The sequence below is a fragment of the Capsicum annuum genome, chromosome 2, assembly GCF_002878395.1.
Source record: "Capsicum annuum cultivar UCD-10X-F1 chromosome 2, UCD10Xv1.1, whole genome shotgun sequence".
Classification (NCBI taxonomy): Eukaryota; Viridiplantae; Streptophyta; class Magnoliopsida; order Solanales; family Solanaceae; genus Capsicum; species Capsicum annuum.
In genome coordinates this window covers 23,426,215-23,447,523 of record NC_061112.1, presented here as the reverse complement: position 1 = coordinate 23,447,523, position 21,309 = coordinate 23,426,215, and positions in this window count along the sequence as shown.

The window sequence follows — 21,309 nt, the reverse complement described above, 5'->3', positions numbered from 1 at the left end:
ACCTGAACCTACATTATAAGACAATGTAGCACATAGACATGTATGTGGATCAGCACTTGAGAATGTACTGAGTATGTGGGGGTGCATGAATTTATAAAAAACAACATCAATACTCTTTATTCAAATCATGCATGTAATAAGTAATGGCTTATATGGCTTGAATGAGTACATAATGCAAAGCTCCTGAATCATGTAAAATGGAACATGTAACATAATCTCGTGAGTCATTATACTTTTATCTTTGAAATTTGTACTCTTCTCTTATTGTCATTACTCAAAGCTAAAGAAAACTTTAAGCAATACTTTCAACTCATGCATATGTCTCATAGAGAGTAAAACTTTTTTAATGCTCAAGAACTCATAACTCTTTTGAACTCAAATACTTGGAATTTGGAATCACATAACCTTGGAACATACTTGAAGGCATTTCATTCACTTTAGGAAAATATCTCATTTCAAGCTTTAGGGAAAAATACTCATATCAAAGGAAAGTATTTTAGTTTTAAAGGAAAATATCTTTCTCAAAGCTTTAGTTTTAAGGGAGATTCTCTTAACCGACATAAACTATGCGAGCTACATGGAGTCCAACATTTTGTCCTCCTAAGGAAGAGACCTCACGTTGCGGAGACGCGTCATACTCTTGCCAAGGAGTATAATCTTGACTCAGTGATAACTTATCTCATCCTCAAACCCAATATCTTATCCTTAAGCCCAATAGATATCTCGTCCTTAGGCCCAACCTACGGTGGCACGTAGTTCTGGGGTAAGAGACCGTGGTAACTTACCCAACTCGGTGCTAAATACTACTCCCTTTAGATTATCTCGCTCATATCATAAAAATCCACTTCAGAATAATCTCATGGTTCAAAACTCAATGACAATTAGGTCAAAATATTTCTCAATAATCTCAGAATACTCAAATCATGGGTGCTTATAGCACAATAGTTCATAAAATTTCAAGTCTCAAGTAGGGCTTAATAACCGATAATTCAATATCAAGTTAGAACTCATCAAAAGCATAATAGATAGCATATATATTCATAACTCATGTATAAATCTGAAATTTCAGAAATTTATCTCAAAATCTCAACATACTCATATACTTTAATGTTTCAAACATTTCAACTATTAACTTCTCAAGGATTAAAATCATGGGGTATAGACCTAGCTGCAATTTCTCAAGAAAACATGTAAAAACTATGCCATTAAACTCTCAATTCAAGAGAAACATCAAAGCTTGCAACCAATAACAATGGGTAAAAACCCCCAATTCAATTTCATGTAAAATCTCATAAATTGCAGAGAATTGTAATTTAAATAAGCCTTTGGGCACAAACGTAAAAGGATTACCCTTGTTCAAAACCCCACATACCTTGAATTAGAAGCTTTGGATGAACTCTCGCTTTTGAAACTCTATTTGTACTCTTGAATGAGGGTTCTTGAAGCTCTTGTCTTGGGAACCATGAATCTTGACTCAATTTAGAAAATCTATGGTGGATTCTTGAGATTCTTGGAAAAGGTTTTGGATGCTTAAGGTTTTTATTGAGAGAAAACTTGAGAGAGACTTCATAGAATGCTTGTAAATGACTTTAATTCGGGGTTTGAACGGTTTAAGAGGCTTGGAAAAAGTCCAAAATGCCCTTTTTAACTTCTATACAAAGCTGGAAAAATTAAATTGGGAACTTGATTTTATGGGCTACCGAGACGCACCACTATCATGGTAGATCACTAAAAATTAACAAATGGGAATTTGGTAGTCACCGCGATTTAGAGCCATCACATTGTCCTACTAGATGGGACCTAAAACTTTAGTGTGACGCATCACAATCGCGTTAGGACACTGGAGATTGACTATTGGGAAATTGGGGTCCTCCGCGACGCACCACAATTGCGGAGTTCCACTGGAAATTAACAATTATCAAATAAACCCTCTCCGCGATTCACCAATTACTAAAATAATGCTTTTGTATGACTAGGACATAAATTAGCCATAAAACGATACTCACTTAGAAAGTCACTCCTTAATCTTCTCGAGAAGAAATTAAGCTTTAGGAAAAATTTTAGGGTATTACAAGATGTTTGATCTTAGATTTAGTCAGTCAATAGGAGCAAGCTCCAAACTTAGTTATTAGTAAGAATTAGATGTTTAGTCTCCTAGTGCTAGTTAATTCAGATGTTAGTAATAGTAAGCTCAGTTGTCAGAAGCTCAAGTGTTCAGAAGTTAGTATTTAGTGTTGTAATGATTTTAGTTATGATTTATGCATTCATACATGTATCATCATTCAAAATTTTTAGATTATTCAGTCAGTATAGTTCATGCATAAGCCCTTGCATTTATCCTTACGTCATTTAGCATACCAGTACATTCAAAGTACTGACGCATACTTTTCTCTTGCGCTATGGTGTCTTATGCCATAGGTTCAGGAGTGCGAGCTCCAGAGCACCCATAGTAGTCCAAAATCAGTCAGCAACAGTAGACGTAGTAGTGCATCCTCTTCATTCGAGGATGCCTCCTATTTTAGTTTTATATTAGGTTCAATTTATTTTCAGTAGATGGAGTTAGTTGGGGACATGTCCCATCAACTCTACAGATCAGACAATTAGAGACTTTTTAGACAGATATATCAGTATTCAGTTCTCAATTTTGAGTATTTTAGATTTTTTTAACCTTATGGCAAATTTCTGCTAGTTTTCCAAATTTGTTATATTATATTATGCAGTACTCAGGTACAGATATCAGTAGAGAGTTATCTTGTGGTCCTTCAGGATCATGAGCATTGTGTGTTGTTTCGATTCTAGAAAATTGGGGTGTTACAAAATTGGTATCAGATCCTAAGGTTCAACAGTACCTAGGAAGTCTGAAAAGCCAAATCTAGTAGAGTCTTGTGCATGGGTGTGTGCACGCTACATTTATGTACAAGAGGCTATAAAATGTTTCTAGGAATAGTTTCCCTCTTTTTAGTATTCATGTCATGTGAATAAGTATAAGTTACAGATAATTCTCAGCCTAATCCATTCCTCCCTTCGTTTATAGAATGTCTTCCAGAGAAGCTAGTGAAAGAAGTAATGAAAATTAGCCAGTCTCTCTGCCCATTCAGGCAAATCCCTCGAATAGGCATGTCTCTCATGCAAAATTCAAAGATTCTTTCACCACCTTAGCTCACACAGTAGTTGCTTAAAATAATTTGTAGAATGCTGTCCTAGCTAGGCTTTTGACTTGCACTTACCAGAATGAGGGAAGAAAGCATAGGATAAATCAGAGGGCTATAAAAAATAGCTCTGCACCAAGATCAAGGGGTGGTAAATACTCCCAGTCCTGTAATATATTCTCAGCAACAGTTTCACTGTAAGTCCAGGTACCAGTGTCTAAGTCTAAAAATGTCAGTCGAGATGGAGCACCAAGATTTAAGTCACTAGGTTGTGGGAAGAGTGTTCTCACCTATCTGCTTTGCGAAGATTATGGTAAGAACCATAAGAGGGTGTGTAAAGTGGGAAACAATTTATGCTTTGGATGTGGTAAGCCAAGCCACAGACTGCGGGAGTGTAGAATAATAGCTCAGAAGGGTAAAAATTTGCACAAGTTGGGCGCCACCTCCAGTACCACCAGTGGGCAGTGCCCAATCAGGCTTTGTGCACCTCTGACTCACTATGATCAGGAAAGTTCTTCGGATATAGTTATGGGTACATATGAGTTTCTCATCTTTCTATTTATGCTCAGTTAGATCCCAAGGATTCTCTTAAACTTTTAGTGAATCCTCCTTAGTGTTGGATAATTGCTTAGATGAGAGAGAGTAAGTGTTTCTTGTTAAGGAAATATTGTAGCATGCTTGTTTTACATAAGGCTTTAGTCACAAAGATAGGATTGAATGTTATGTTGATGTGTAAATGGCTAGATATATTTCAGAGATTTGAGTAGGCTTGAACTTAGCAGGAGAAGTTATTTCAGCTCAGACCTCAGCAGGCAGAGTAACCAGTATCCATACTAAAGAACTCTAGCCATGTTATGGTTTCCTATTCAGATGTCTTATTCAAATCATACCAAGGTTTCTTACCCCCTAAGGTCATTAGAACCTTATAGAAAGAATGTCAAAGAAAACTTTAGTTAAGCTTAAGTTTTCAGCATGAGTTAGTTAGTAAAGCCAGCAAGTCAGTTTAGCAGTCAGACAGTCAGATTCATATAGTTTGTTTTCTCATCTTTTTATTTAGCATGCTATCAGAAACCTCAGACATGTAACTATCCCATGATAGATTATTCTAGTATTTGTGAGAATAACTCAGTTCATGTGTCATGCATTAGATTCGGATCCCAAACATTTAGTTATGAACCAGTTCATAGGTGCCTTGTGCATTGCCTCAGTTTTCTCAAGTACTTCAGTGAAGTAAGAGTTCTAAGAGGGACATAGTGTTCCAAGAGGGAGATACCCTATGACTCCTCGGTGTTTTCAAGTCCTTAAACCCATTTAGTTTCACTCTCAGATTCTCATTACAAGCTAGCATTAGTTATCCTTGCATAATCAGTCGAGCATTCATAAGTCTGTTCAGTCAAGTAGTCATACATTAGACATGAATGTTCAATAGAAGAAGCTCAACTTATCAGTAATTTCAGTCGTGCATTTATGAGTCAAGTATCCATGCATCAGATATGTATTTTCATTATGAGAATTTTGCTTATCAATAGTTTCAGTCAGGTATTCTATGCATCAGCTATGCATATCCAGTAGAAGATTTAATATATCAGTAGTTCCGGTCATATAGATATGTTTCAGATGTTCTCATCCCCTAAGTAAGTTCAGTCAATCAGAAATCCCAATTTAGTCATCCATATTCAAGGATGAATGTTCCCAAAGAGGAGATAATGTAACAGCCCATAAAATTCCCAAGTCCTTAGAGCTTCTAAAGCATGCCAAGAAAGGCTTAACACTTAGAAAATTTGGCTAAGTGTTGAAAATTTTCCATTCCATAAGCCTTTAAAACTTTGAAAAATTATTTAATGAACTTCCCGACCTCTAATTCTTAATTTTCTTATTACGTTACAATGGGGAAAGTCAAAAGTACATCCCGGGAGATTTTTAGATTTTTTAGATGAGCCTAAGGTCATTTTTGGGTTGGAAAAATAGTTGCGAAAGGCTACAGAGAGGCACCACCCAGTTAGAGCCTTCTCCCTCTCCCTCAGTAGCAAGGCCCCACCCAACCGACAAAAGGCTCTGGAAAAGGCATCGCCTTTCCATAGCCCTTGTGCTCAGTTTTTCAGCATTTCAATTCCGTGTTTCCAAGGGAAATTTGGTCAAATTCCACCCCTATATAAGCTTCTTTAACATGGGATTCAACATATTTTCACCCATAATATAAGGTTTTCTCTCAATTTTCCTCAAGAACAAGAATAAGGGTTTCTATTGAAGGTTCAAAATCAAGGAAATTCCTCCATGAATCTTTCAAGAATCATATAGCAAGGTATATTGCATGTTGATTCTTGGGTTCCTTCAACCCAAGAAGTCCAAGAATCCTTTTTTAAATTTAAGATTTTCTGTTTATGAGTTTTTCATGATTTATTTATGTGTTTTGAAGATGAATCCCATGTTAATATTAAGTTTTAATTCATGTTGTGATCATAAAGATGCAAGTATGGCCTTAGTATGTGTTGGTTATGTGATGTTCATGATAAAGTCCCTCTAAGAAGCCTGTTGAATTATGTAATCATGTTAATTATGTGTATTGAATGTCGTATGATCAAACTATGCCTTCCACATGTTTGATAAATTGCTTATGTGAAGAAAATAAAGTCATTATAGCATGTAGACAAGAAATCCTGAATTTTGTATAAGTCAATACATGTCAAGTGTTTGTCGTAATTCCTAGACGAGTGAATTATAATATGATACATGCATTCCTATTCATGTTAATTCCTTATTTAATGAGTTATGAGATAAAAACATACATCCCTATACAATTACATGTTTAAGATTCCCCAAGTGCTTGAAATGATGCTTCATTGTTTATATTGCGAATGATAGACTATTGTTATCTTATTACACAAGATTTGTCATATCTTATTTATTTATGTTATCGAGTCCTGGGTGAATTTATACCCAAAAACTTAGCTACTTGTCTAGAGTCGAGTCAGTCTCAAGATAATCTCAGTCGTGCTATGATCAGTATATCTCAAGTTACTGGCAAAAGTTAAGAAAACTTAGTAATCTCAGTGTTCAATCTAATCAAGCTCAGTATCCAGTTCAAACCTCAGTAGTATTCAGTAATCAGTCCAGATTTCAATAAAGCTCCGTAAGTTACGAAACTCTATGGTATTCAAACAGAAAGTAGAATTCAGTAGTATTCCATCAGTGTTCGAAATCAAGTAAACTCAGCTTAACTCAGTTACTTAGTATAATTAATAGAAGATTCAACTCAACCTAAGTTCAGTTAAGAATCAGTTCAGAGTCCTTCATTTGGGAGTAGTAACTAGCACTAAGCGAGTGCAGGGATGATGGCTTCCCATTAGAGAGTTAGAGTTGTTAGTAGCAGTCCCTAAACTCCAGGAGTCACTCGTTAGATTAAGGCTTGACTATCATACTGCCTTAGGCTTGACTTTCTCTCTAGGGTCACCTGTTAGAGAGGCTTAACCATAGTAGAGGTCTTTACCCATGGCACGGTATTGACACCCTTCTAACTGGGGTTATAGGTTAGACCCCGCTAGATTAGATTTGGGGTATGTAGGTTAAGTGAGAACTCCCACAGTTATAGTTTTAGCTTCATATTTAGTCTTAGTCAAGATCTCAGATAGTTCTTTAGATTTAAGATCATCAAATATGGTCACACAACTCAATAAGGAACTTAGATAGTTTCACAGATTCAAAGATCACCAACTAGGTAGGCTTGATCTCAAACTGAATCAATTATTATTATTATTATCCTTCTCAGTATTAAAAGATCCAGAGATCTTCCGTTAGATAGGCCTGATCTCAAACTCAGTCCATTATTTTTATTATTAAAAGATTTAAAAATCTTTCGCTAGATAGGTCTGATCTTAGATGTAATCATTCCTTATCATTATTAGTTAATTTAGAGATCATTTGTTAGAGATGTTTGATCTCAGATTTAGTTAGTCGATATTAGCAAGCTCAGAACTCAGTTATTAGTAAGACTCAGATGGTCAGTCTCCCAGTGCTAGTGAATTCAGATGTCAGTAATAATAAGCTCAGTTATCAAAAGCTCAAGTGTTCAGAAGTTAGTATTCTATGTTGTCATGATTTTAGTTATGATTTATGCATTCATGCATGTATCCTCATTCAGCATATTCATATTATTCAGTCAGTTTAGTTGATACATAATCCCTTTCATTCAGCCTTACCTCATCTAGTATACCAGTATATTCAATGTACTGACGCATAGTTTTCTCTTGTACTATGGTGTCTTATACCATAGGTTTAGAAGCGTGAGATCCAGAGAACCCATAGCAGTCCAAACTCAGTCAGCAGCAGTAGATGTAGTAGTGAGTCCTCTTCATTCGAGGATGCCTTCTATTTTAGTTTTATATTAGGTTCAGTTTATTTTTAGTAGATGGAGTTAGTTAGGGACATGTCCCATCAATTCCACAGATCAGATAGTTAGAGGCTTTTTAGATAGATGTATCAGTATTTAGTTCTCAATTTTGAGTATTTTAGATGTTTTGAACCTTATGGCAAATTTCCACTAGTTTTACACATTTGTTGTATTATATTATGCAGTTCTCAGGTACAAATATCAGTAGAGAGTTAGCTTGTGGTCCTTCGGGATTATGAGCACCGTGTGGCGTTCCGATTCCAGAAAATTAGGGCGTTACAAAAATTTTGTTTATGTCATGTATTCACTCAATTTCGATCTTTTTTATATATCCATAATATTGATACTCTATTCCTTAGGCCTTAGTTAAGTTTCAAACTTATTATTTCATGCTTTAGGTCCTCATGTTCTAACCTTTCAGTGACCTCTTCTTAGGTCAAGATAGTGATGAAAAATAGTTGTTTAGATGGGAGAGAGTGAATGTTTCTTATTGATAAAAGATTCTTGTATGCTTGTTTGATCTAAGGTTATAATTGTGAAGTAAGATTGAGGCCAAGTTTTTTTATATATGTCATGGTTAGTCAAAATTTTGTGTGTGATTTTCTAAAGAATAATGCATGGAAATTGTTAATAATAGAGGTTTGGAGGTATGAGAAAAGTACTTTTATGGGTGTTTGTTTAGAAGTGCATATGTGGTTATGAAGATAAGCATGAATGTTATGTTTGTATATATGTGGATGAATGTATTACGCATTAGTGAATGTCTAGTAAGAGGTTTAATGCAGTTGTTGAAGTGGTAATAATAATTATTCATGAGATGAAAAGTTGTGAAAATTTAGGGTGCATTAAAATCATGATTCCTATTAGTATCACAGTGTTATGGGTGCCCTTTATGCATACAAGTATGCTTGAATATAGTGAGAGAATTTCGTTCTGCTCATACTTTATTAGGTAGAGTTATCAAAGCCTATGTGAATATATTAACTAGCCTCAAGTGAAGCACAATTTTGAGTGGAATGTATAGTTGAGTGTAATATTTCATCATGATTCAGTCCGTATAGCCAACAATTAAGTTTAGCAGTCAAACAAACAAATTCCTATGGTTTTTCCATCTTTCGATCTAGTCTTACTATCTGAAGTTTCATGAGTATGGCCATTCAAGAAGGTAATTTGTTTGCATCCATGTAAATTGTGAATTTAGTTCAGTTTATGGATCATGTTTCAAATTAAGATATTTGGTTGTTATTCAGTTCGTAAGTGTCCCGTGCAACATCTCAGTCTTTCCTAAGTATTTCAGCCAAGTTAGTATCATTCGGGGGACGAAGTATCCCAAGGGGGAGATGTTGTAATGCCCTGAGTTTTCATATCCTAAACCTCTCATCTTTTCTTCACGAAATAAGATCTCTCCTAAAGTAATGGTTAATCATAAGTTGACTAACTATTAGGTACTTATTCATTTTCAAGATCCCTAAACATCGACAATTTTTATTCTGGTCTTCCTGACCCTGAGACGTTAGTTTTTGAGTTAATTTATGTTCAGGGATATAATAAGTATGTCTTAGGGGAGTTTTGGATTTTTTGAACAAGGTTTGGGTCATGTTTGAATCCAGAGTCCATCAAGTCACCGCGATAGCGCCACATCACAATACTATTCCCATTTGCATATATACCACATCGCGGTGAGGGTGTTGTGTCCCTTTCTTTATTTATAATTGAATGCATGTATCATAATCCTTATCCTGGTGTGTGAAGTGCTTATGAGGTAAAGAATGTTCATAGAAATAACTTAGAATAAAGTTGAGCTGAGAGCCTTTGATTCATCAAAAGTTTGGTGTTCGATCCTACAAGGGTCAACTTTGAATGTGTATAACTTTGAAATATATGCAATTTTTAAGATCAAGACAGACCAAATTGTATATAATTGAATTATCTATCCAACGATACCAATTTCGCCTTAATTCGATACCCAAACAAAAAGTTATGATCATTTTCATCAGAACCAGTAAGCCACAGCAACAAGATCGCATCGCGGTGACCCACTAAATTGTAGTTCAGTGTGAATTGAATTGCCTGAGGGGAAATTAAGTCTTTTCCACTCAACTCAGTCGTTCATAACATAATTTGGGGCATATTTTAGGTCATTATTGAACTTCTTCTCCAAATCCCTCTTAAGAAAAACCCTCCCATTTCCCCAAGAACAAATTCAATTCCTTTTTCCCCAAGAAATCAAGAATCCAAGTTTCCCAAGTTCAAGAGTCTTCAAGAAATCTTCAAGAATAGTCTTTCTTTCCTAATTTAAGAAGTTTAAGGTGTGTGGGAGTTCATTCATGGATCTCTTTTCACCCATGGAGCCCAAAAAGCTTTTCTTTAATTAAAGATATGAACTTTCCCTTTTGTTATGAAGTATCATATGTTCAAGATGAATATAAATCATGATATCCTTAGTAATTAGACTAAATTCATGTCCAAGGATGTTTTCATGAAAAAGTTAGGTTATCTCATGATTTAAGTTTCGATTCCCATGATGTATCCAATTGAATTTCATGTTATAATATCGAATTATGAACTTTGCCATGTCTATAAGTTTTTCCAAGTGAATTAATCTATTCATGCTTTGAGCTGCAAGTTTCCATGTCCTATTCCATTGATTTCATGTTAAATACCTAACTTATGAATTTAGTCATGCACTCATGTTGTTTTCACATGTATATCATATTCCCATGTTCAAGTTCATGAATCTCATTTGTTAGATGAAATGCCTAAATGTTGGGTTTTGAGAAATGATCCTTTAATATAGGTTTTCAAGCTTTACATGTCCTTATTGATACTTTTATTCAGTGCTGGTGGGTAAGTAACACCCGATACCTAGTTGTTTAAATAATTTTAGCATCTTCAGAATAGTTTCATATATACTATAAGTATTATCATTCAGTCCATTACTATGATCAGTTGTTTGTTAAGTTAAACTTAGTTCAGTCCAGTAATCAGTGCCAGTTCAGTTGGGAGTAGGATTTAGCACCAGGAAAACCTAGGTATGGGGGCTCACTCGCCAGCTAGGATTAGGTCCTTAGAAGCAACACCTAAGTTCCAAAACTATGTAGCCAGCGTAGGATTAGGAGATGTCACCTACAGTTTAGGACTGATATTCTCTGGGATATCACCTACCAATTTAGGACTGACATTCTCTTAGGGGTCCCCCGCTAGCTTAGGCTGACTCACTAGTCCTTCCGGACACTAGTTTAGTGGATCCACACAACCATTCTTAGTACCTGTGGCACAGTACTGACATCCTTCCAACTCGGGTTACAGGTTGGAACCCACTTTTCTTATATTGGGGAATGTCAGTTAGATGATACCTCCCATAGTCTCGGTTCAGTATTACGAAAAGAATTCAGCTTAGGTTTACTTGACCAAAGCATACAGGTTACCAGTTATTCACTTATTAGATTTTTGTATTTCAGTTTACAGATTATTTCAGAAATATATAGATATGTGCTTGGCCTTGCATTCTCAGGTATCATAGTTTTCATGCATTCATGCTCAATATATTTGTATATTCAGACCCTTGAGTTATGTTAGTTTCCACCACGTAGTTTTAGACCCTGTATTCATACAGTACCCATGTTTTACCATTTTTCAGGTTCAGTTCTACTTATATTATAAATGTAAATTTTAAGAAACTAAGTATAGTGATTCACCAGCTTATCATATTATATTTGTTATACATGTTTTAAGATACTTCAACTTTCAGTTTATTTCAGCCTCTTGGTGAGTCTACTGACACTTAGCATGCATGATTTAAGATTACGTATGAAATTAGTTTTACTTATTTCATTCACCCATGCTTGCTCAGTACATTCTAGAAGTACTGATCGACATATACGTTTGTGTGGCTACATTGTTTCATAATGTAGGTACCAGTTGTAGTCCACACGTCATGATCAGACAAATACAGTTTCTATCTAGCAGGTGATGAGTTCTCCTATTTTGAGGACTTTAGTCAAATATTTTTCATGTATATTACCTTATTATTCACTTGTATTTACTAGTGGTAGTTGGAGGCATGTCCCAGATATCTATAATTAGTATAGTAGACGCTTCATAGATGTCAGTCAGAGTCACTCATGTAATTTTAGTTCTCTTCAGTTTTCATCATATTATAAATTGTATCAAAATTATATTTTTTCTAGATTTTGTCATGATTATATTTCTCCATAGCAGAACTAGCTATTTAATGTGTTTTAAATAAGTTACTCAATAGTATGCAAGTTCATGGGTTAGCTTGTGTCACTTGTTGTTCCAAGCATCATATTACTACTATAGGCTGTCTCGTGTAATGACAATTTCCACACTTGTGACAAACTTTAGCAAAGCCTCCCTTCTTGTTGTTGCTTCCTCTTCTTTTAAAATGACCACTTTTCTTCATTGTTCTAACAATTCTTTTTGCCAAATAGGCAACACAAGTGTCTTTTTCACTGAATATGACTTAAAAGCCTTCAATACCAGAGATTTCTCTCTTTTTACTTCCTTCTTAGACCTCAATGCCAGAGATTTCTCTCTTTTAACATGCTTCTTCTCTTGCCCCTTCTGCTTCTTAAGTTCATGTGTCTTTAGATTACCAATAACCTCATCCATAGTGAGAGTTTTTAGGTTTCTTAGCTAAGTGATAGTATCTACTTCGCTTTCTAGGGTTTTAGGTATAACCCCTAGAATCTCACTTGTTTTTACAAAGAAAACACTTCTCCTAATCAGTACAACTCATTAGTGATTGAAGTGAATCTTGTATGCATCTCTTGGATAGTTTCTCCTTCTTTCATGGTTAAGGTTTCATACTGAGTAGTCAGCATATCAACTTTTGAATTCTTCACATCAGTGGTTCCTTCATGAGCTATTTCTATGAAATCCCAAATTTATTTAGCATTTTCACATGTAGAAAACCTATTGTATTCATCAGGCCCTATGCCACAAATTAGTAGTTTTTTGGCCTTCTAATTTTTCTTAACTTTCTTCCTATCTTCATCATTACACTCTCTCCTGCTTTTAACAACCACTCTGGTAATTTTTTTTTCTTTGACCTCTTTAACTGGCACATGCGAAAATTCGAGAATTATATCCATCAATTACTGCCCTCAACTATAATGAAGTCAAACATTCTTATTTTCCACCTCACATAGAACTACCATTAACTTTAGGTGGTCTAGTGGTAGTTGCCCTTCTTCCAAATTAGATAGAGTAGCCCTAATAACCAAATCACTCTAGGTGTTAAAATTTTGGATTATATAGGCTCCAATAACAATTGATGAAACTCGGAGGGGTTGTACCATATAGTGAGGGACCATGTCCCTTAGATTCAGTCATAAGCAATCAAATAATAAAGCACTGGAAAACTAAAAACTTTGCAGGAACTAAACCACACAAGGATTTTAATGTAGATTTTAATGTAGAAACGTCCTTACTCAAGGGAGAAAAAAGCCCAACTTTCTCTCACAAGTACCTTAATAGTCAACTATAATCAACCTCTTGATTACAGACTCAATATGAACCTCTAACTCTAGGCTCCTCCTATTTATAATAACTTTAGTACAAGCCTACCTTGACAACTCTGCCAAAAAATAGACCTTTATATTGATATACTGTAACAAATATCAACCTTAGGTAACTCTACCTAAGCTCACTTAAGAAAGCAAAGAAAATTATTACTCTTATAATGCGAGTAATTTAGTCACAAATTAGAACTTTATTTAAGAACACTCACTTATTTCAACATAGGAAGTAATCAAGAACTTGAGAAATACTTAAGTAACTGAGTTATTGTCTCTTTCACTTTTGAATAATATTATTGTGAAAACTCACCAATTTGAGAAGAATTCTCTTTCTTTTATAGTGGGACAATAATTAGGGTAGAAATCTGATTGGGCCAAGTGTCCTGAAAGGTACAAGCTCACCTGAGGAGTTTGTTATACTAGAAGACAAAACTGCACAGACCTTGTGACAAATATATTTTCCCATGACGACCTAGGGACCTGGTCCCATATTGTCTGCTGCTCATCGTTAAAATAATATATAACAGACACTTTCTTCCTCAACAAGATGACTCATAGATTTTTCAAGTTAAGATTTTCCTACATAGGTGGATTCAGGTAATCCTTCTTTTGGAATTTGTTCGATCTAATAAGACTTGGTGTAGTGATTCTCCATGGTGATATGTTCCTATGGGTATTATTTTTTGAGATGGAGGATTGGATTTATTGGTGTTAGTCTAAAGTTGAATTTCTCTTAGTTGCTAGAGTTTTCACTACTATTAGTAGAATTTGCATCCTTGGTGAGTTCCTACATATGTTTTATGGTTCATGCCCTCCAGTAGATATGGAGTTAATTTTTGGTGTTTTCATCTATGATTTATCTTCTGTGGTGATTTTTTCTATAGCTATCTTTCAATTTAGGTTCTAACAAGATTCAACAAATATATGTCTGATTTAGATACTTTGTCGATTTAAGTATTTGTCCTTAGTTCAGGCTTATTTACTTAATTTTGGATTTGAAACTTTAATGGGTAACTTAGAGGCTATGATATATTTTGAGTATGGATGCATACCCATCTTCAGGTTTGGTTTGGGTAGTTGAGATCAAGCGGTTCAATCTTGTTGCAGAGAATTTAGCTTGGAGTTGTAGAGCTTGGGTGCAACCTTTATTTTCAGATTTGTCTCAGATAGGGTTTCATCTATAGTTTGTCTGAGCCTAATCAGTAATTATCTATTTGGTTTTCTTAAGTTTAGATAGATTATGGTTGATTGGTGCTCAGATAATAGTCCATGGACACGATATTGGTTCCTCCATCTTTGACCTCAAGTTTTCAGTTTTCATTGATATTTTTTTATGATAAAATCAGTGGAAGTAGTATGCTTGGTTTTGATAAAACTTAGTTTCATTCTCAATTGATGGGACATCCTGGAGCAGATCATTCAGTAGTGAGTAGTTGTACTTCAAACTCCTGGACTTCAGTTTTGGTTATTATTTGGATCAGTTGTGGCATTGGTATAGACTATAGAACTTAGTTATCTCTATTTCTGTGCCTAACTGGTGCCTTATGAGCTTATTCTCATGCTTAATAGTATGGATTTTTTATTGATCAGCTTTAGTTTTTTTAAGGCTAGTGTGATGAAATTGCATGGATAGGACTAGGTTGACTTTCTTCCTTGTTTGTAGTGTTAGTGGGTTTGGAAAGGCAAAAGAAGGCTATATTTTTATTAGGAGTTGGTTACATGAATTACGCATTGGTTTTTCTTTGGCTTGGATAAGTTTTTCTTTGATGGTGCTGGTATCGGGGTGGTACCAGTATGTCATGGTTTGACTTTGGTGCATCGTCCTTTCTCGGTTCAGTTGGAGGTAAGTTGGTGGTTGAGATTATGTTTTTGTTGTTCAGAAGAAAATAAATAAAGTTGGTTGAGAAAAAGGGAAACTAGTGGCATAATCCCTTTATAGTGTTGTATCTTTTTGAAGGTTATCTAGGGAGTCATGCTCGGACCATGCAAGCCTAGTATCTCTTTCTTTCAAGCCTTTTAGATCCTCTTATCCATTTACTTCAGCAGATGAAAGTCCTTTTAGTAGTTGATATTGTAGTGACCCTCCAGGTCATTTCCTCTATTTGCATGCATTTTCGGTATTTCGAGCCTTACAATAGTGGCTACAGATCATTTTTGACTTTTGAAAACCGGTATGGTTATCAGATAGTTCATTGGATTTTATGCTTATTTCCTTATGTTAGAGATTTTGTTGTTTACAATTTGGTCTAAGACCTAAACTCCTTGAAGATGACCTTGAATGTGAATGTTACAGCCCATCAACTCTGAAACATTTATTTTAGGCTGGGGAGACCCTTGGTTCAAGTCCCAAGGATTCCAAACTCCTTTTAGGCTATTGGGAGAAATGTTTTAAAAATTAAACTATATGTTTGCCCTATAATAGGTCAAAATAATATCGGATGAATGTTTTAATGATTCCATTGGGTCTGTAACGTGGTTTACAATCTAGTTCATAAGGTTCCAGGTGAGTTCCAGGGGTAAAAAATAAGTTTTTGACATTGCTAGTGCTAGTGTGTTTGCAAAAGAGAAACTTTGATCATTTGACCTGGTTTCTTAAGCGATATTGTTACCCTTTTAACAAGTTGCTTAAGCGATGAAAGTGTTTCTTAAGTGACCATTATTGAATATAAGATCCCAAATTTGTATTTTTGACATTTTGGGAGCAGAAAGCTTTGATTTTGTTGATTTTTGATGTGTTATTCTCGTAGAGTCATTGTCTATCAATTTGGAACTCTATTTTTTCCATATTCCAAGAACTTCTATTTTATTTTTCGTGATTTCCATCCAAGTTGAGAATCAATACCCTATTTTTACCATTTTTGGGGCTTGGTGGCCGGATTTGGCCGATCCAACGGAGTTTACGAGATTTATTCCCTGGGCAAGTTTTCTAATATTGTAATTTTCCTTTTACTCTCTATTTAATCTTCAAAACAACTTTAAATTCTTGATTTCAAAATGGGTTTTGGGAATTTTGCAGGTAAAGTTTGAAAAATGATTTTTTCTTGGATTTGAACCTCATTTTTCCACGAGTCTTTAGCTGTAGACTCCTATGAGTATGGGAAACTTATTTCCTAAATAAAATTAAGATTTTACCCCTTTTATTTTTTAACCTATTTTTGGGGTCCGTATTTAGACCCGTCTTAAACATAAAAATATGGGTCTCTTTTTAAAGCTAATGACATATAGATTACGATTTTGATAGCGTGGTAGCATTTTGGGATCATGGAATTAAGGCAGACGATTTGTGGATGATATAAGGAATTTTAATTCGGCATCAAGGTAGGCTTTTGTCTACTTTTCTTCATGAGATGGTATTTTATATATTTTGCATGTTTGACATAAATGTTAGGATGTGATTGTAGGTGGAACACGATGACTTAGTCTAATTTATGAGTTTGGGAGCTAGAAGGGTAGTCAGACCTTAAGGTAAAATACTTATTGTACTTCTATAATCCTATTTCCTTCTTCCTAGGTATGGGATTCGTAGCATGATTGTGGAATTTTCCTTGACATATATTTCGGTGATTACAAGTGGGCCCTTCTAGTTCACCTTAGGCCAAGAATTGTGTTATCCTTTGTGGACTTATTTGTGCATGTTAGACATAGTTGAGACTAATGAGACTTTAGTGTAAGGTTACTTCGTGAACTCGGTGAATTGTTATGGTTTTTCCAAGATTATGATTTATTGCTCATAGCCACGTTATGGATTATAGTTATGATATTACTTATAGATACGTTATGGCTTATAGATATGATTATTGAGATAACTCATGGTTATAAATTTTACATGGCCAATGGGAATGGTTATGGGCATACTTTATAGATACGAGTAAAGGGGATGCCATTTAGTTGTAGTTTATTGGTTATACTATTGAGTTAGTTTATGTTATGGTTATTCTTGGTATATTATTAGGCCCAAGGCCATGATTATTATATTTCTTTCGTTTCGGGAAGTGATTTATCCTTGTAAAGAATGCGACCATAGTTCTTAGATGTTTTGATGCTTATGATATCATTGTTTAGACACTCGTGAAGGCATGCATAGATTTAGTACATTTATGATCACTAAAGTTGTGAATGGCACGATTCCATCTAAAGTAGGGTTTTATGCCTCCTTATCTTTATTATGTAGTTTGCTGGATATTTGGATGTAGTTTACATTCCTGCTTTCATGCCATTTATATTTGCATTAACTTTGGAGCTCTGTCGGCAGTTTCCTACTAAGTACCACAAGTTGGTACTCATACTACACTTCCACAGACTCTAGATCACGGTATGGGTTCTCACTATTATTATGTGCTTTGTGTAGAGTATCTATGGTTTAGAGACATTAGGTGATCTCCAAGTGTTTGGAGTATTGCTATTCTCCCTCTTATGTACTAGACTAGTCTCTATGTTGTATTCAGAGAAGGTTTGTATCAGTATATTCATTTTGTACTTTATATTGTAAGTCTTATTACATTAAAAGCTCTTGTACTAATTCCACCAGGTTTTGGGACTATCTTATATATTTTAATTTTACACTATATTATTTTGCATTCTTCTTTTATTTCTCTTGGTAGTCTATCAGAAATAGGTTTGAACTATGGGGTTGGTTTACCACTAATGGGTTATAGTAGGTGCCATCATAACCTGAGAAATTCGATCGTGACGCCAGTAGTTCCACAACCGACAGTAGCCCAGGCAGTTATTTCTTTATTAAAGCAGAAGATGTGATGCTAATTTTTGATATTGACCCCACCCATGCTTGTCAAGACAACATGAGAGGATGCTTATGAGTTTCTTACTATTTGTGAGGTGAGGTTACGTAATTTTTGATTGCTTGACTCGTGTGGTGTTGATTTTGTTACTTATAATCTATACATGGTAGTGAGGTAGTGGTGGAGAGATTATCTTGATTTTAGGATGACTTGATCTCCAGTTGTGATTTGGTTGTAGCTCTTTAAGGCTTTCTTGGGCAACTATATATCTCACAGCATGCATGAGCACCTGAGAGATGAGTTTTCTACTTTGAGATAGTGTTCTATAATGGTGATCGAGTATGAGTCAAGATTTTATGAGCTAGCCAAATATGCCATTGTGATTCTTCCTATATAATATGAATTAATTTTATGTGTTGTTAGAGGTTTGGGACTACTGCTTTGAAGGACTACTCAGAGTTTGGTGACTTTGGGGAAGTCTTCATCTGATATTACTGAGCACGCCTATTTTATAGGGATGGGCTGTGAGGCCTAAGGGGTAGCAATAAGAGACACTTTTGTTAGAGAAAATACAGTGGGAGCCATAGTGGTTTCCAGTCTAGAGGCTTAGAGTTTTAGGGTAGAAACCCATAACAATGTTTTTATCAACATCACGATCAACCGAGTAGCCATGTTTAAGCAGTGCTTTCGATATCAGATTAGGGTTAGCCTAAATGTAGTGCTTTCATGGGTATGCTGATGTGTACTGATTAAGTGACTTTTTTACAACCACAGAAATACTACTTTTTAAAATTATGCAATGTCGCCAATGCGTCAAACCAAAACAAGAGAGTTAGAAACATACCTGTGGCACTATGGGTGTGAAGATTTGATGTCAATCATATAATACGGATAAAAACAAGAAATACCTTGGGTTGCCTCCTCATTTCCAAAATTCATCATTTGCTTGGGTGATTTGACTTTCATCACATCCACCAAGCATAATGTTGAAAAGTGATTTGAGTTAGGTCTTCTCCCTAATTTCGGAGTTGCATCCTTCTCGAGCTCTTCACCCCGAATTGGGCTAGAGTCTTTATAAGAGATTGGCTTGGTTTCTTCTTTTGCCTTTAGCACCATTTCCTCAATCTTGGAATAATCTCTCATGGTTGGTTCGGTTGGTTGGAAAATTACCAAGGGTTGCTCATCATCAAGCTCAACATCAATATAGTGTTCTTGGTCCTCATCTTCACACTCTTCCATTATTTTAAATGATTCCACAGACAAGATATCATCTAAACATCATATAGAAGAATGCTTTGAATGATTGATCTCTATGTCCATCTCCTCATGAATGATTGGCTTCATGTCTTGACGCATATCACATACGTATCATATGTTTCTTTCTAGAGATCCAGCATTAGTTGAAACATAGCTTCAATACCACTCTTTCTGGTACTTCGTTCTTCCTTTTCTTGACCATAAGACCTATCAAACTCATAAGAAGAACTAGAATTTGGGTTAGCACAATAGGTGGAGGGGGCATTTGGGCAATTACTCCAATGTTCATCTTGACCACCACATAAAGAACAATCATACTCCCGGTAGGATGGAGATGGTGCACACAGCTCTCTCCGGGGAGCATATCTACAATCTTGCCAAAAGTGAGGTCCATCACAATATGAACATGGATCATCAAGATAAGATTTCCAACCACTAAGATCATGTTCATTCCCCAATTCCATAGTAATAAGTAAACTAAAATAAAAATCTACTTAACACAAGAAATAAAAGAAAAATAAAAATGAATATTTACAAGTTTGAATTCAAGCTAGTAGGCTAAAATTCCAAAACAACACAATACGCCAAATTGTCCCCCGGCAATGGTGCCATTTTTAATAACATTCAACTTACACATCAATTTAGTGCAAGGCGGTCGTCGTCAATATATTTACCCAACTTTAGAGTCGTGGTCGAATCCATGAGGAACAATGTGAGTGGCGATTAAACTAATTTAAAACTATAGCTACAAGTTAAATTCAAATAAATGATATGAAAAGATAAAATGGGGTTTTTTTTATGATTGAACAAAAGTTATTAACACTTCAATTCGCCTTATAACTCAAATCTTAAACTGCAATATTTCAAATCAATGATATAGATAAACTAGAGTTGTGATCACTATGATTAGTAATCCTCCATTGAATAATAGTTGTAGTACTGGATTCTCATGACTTATGGGAAACACCAAATTATCAGTTTTGACAGTCCATCTAAGTATTTCTCAACCTACCTAGATGTTGAACTCCCTAATTCTCTCGAACTTAGGAAAACATTCTATTCATACTTATTTTATTTCGAGTTGATTAATCTTGTTACAACATTAATCATTATATGGGAACTTAACCTTACCAAATCCTTATTGATAGTTCACTACCTTTAGTTTATTTATCAGTTCGAGGAAATCAACATAAGGCGAGATCTATTGTTTGCAACCAACAAAAAATAATTAATACAAAAAGAATTATCAAGATGTTTCCACAATCACTCGAAACCTAACCAACTATTAAGACAATACAGGAGTAATCATAGATCCCACAACACTAGTTGTGGGTTTTAGTTCCACATGAAAGAGAAAGCGATAACAATAACTGAATTCATAGTTTAAAGTGATTAAACTTACAAAAGATGTAGTCAGAAATTGATTCTCTTCCTAAATTCAAGAAGAATATCCCACAACTAAATCAAAGAATTGAAAATTGAAATGCAAGTCTAGAGACCAAAGAGAAGTAAAGTAGTCTTTGGAATAAGTTCAAGATGTTCAACGCCCTCAATGAAACCCTAAAAGCTTCTATTTATATCCGTAACTTACGAAAAATTCAAAATATAGATTTTTCTCCTTAGCTGACGACATGTCTGATGGCGTATCAGAGATCTGATAACTTATCAGACCATGTCGTCAGACATGATTCCCATTTATTGCCTTCTGCTTATGTGTGACGATATTCCTGATGGCTTATCAAAGTTCTGATAGCTTATCAAAACATGTCGCCAGGCATGCTTCAAATATTTGCCTTCTGCTTCTGAGTGACGATGCCTGACAACTTATCAGAGTTCTAATAGCTTATCAGAACATGTTGTCAGGCATGCTTCAAATTTTTGCCTTCTACATCTGAGTGACGACATGCCTAACAGCTTATCAAAGATCTGATAGCTTATCAGGACATGTCATCAGAAAATCTTCTGCTTCTGAGTGATGGCATTCTTGATGGCTTATCAGACACCTGACGACTTATCAGGGGATGTCGTCACACTTCTGCTCTAACTTCCTCACACTGTCTACAGCTAGCGATGATTCTGATAACTTATCATAAATTTGATGACTTATCAGAAAAGTCGTCAACTACACTTTCATGGCCTCTTGTTCCAAATTCACCTCGTTTACTCTTATTGTCTTTGGTTTTCTTGCATCTTTACTTTCCTGCATTATCAAAGAGAAAGAAATCAAAAACGAT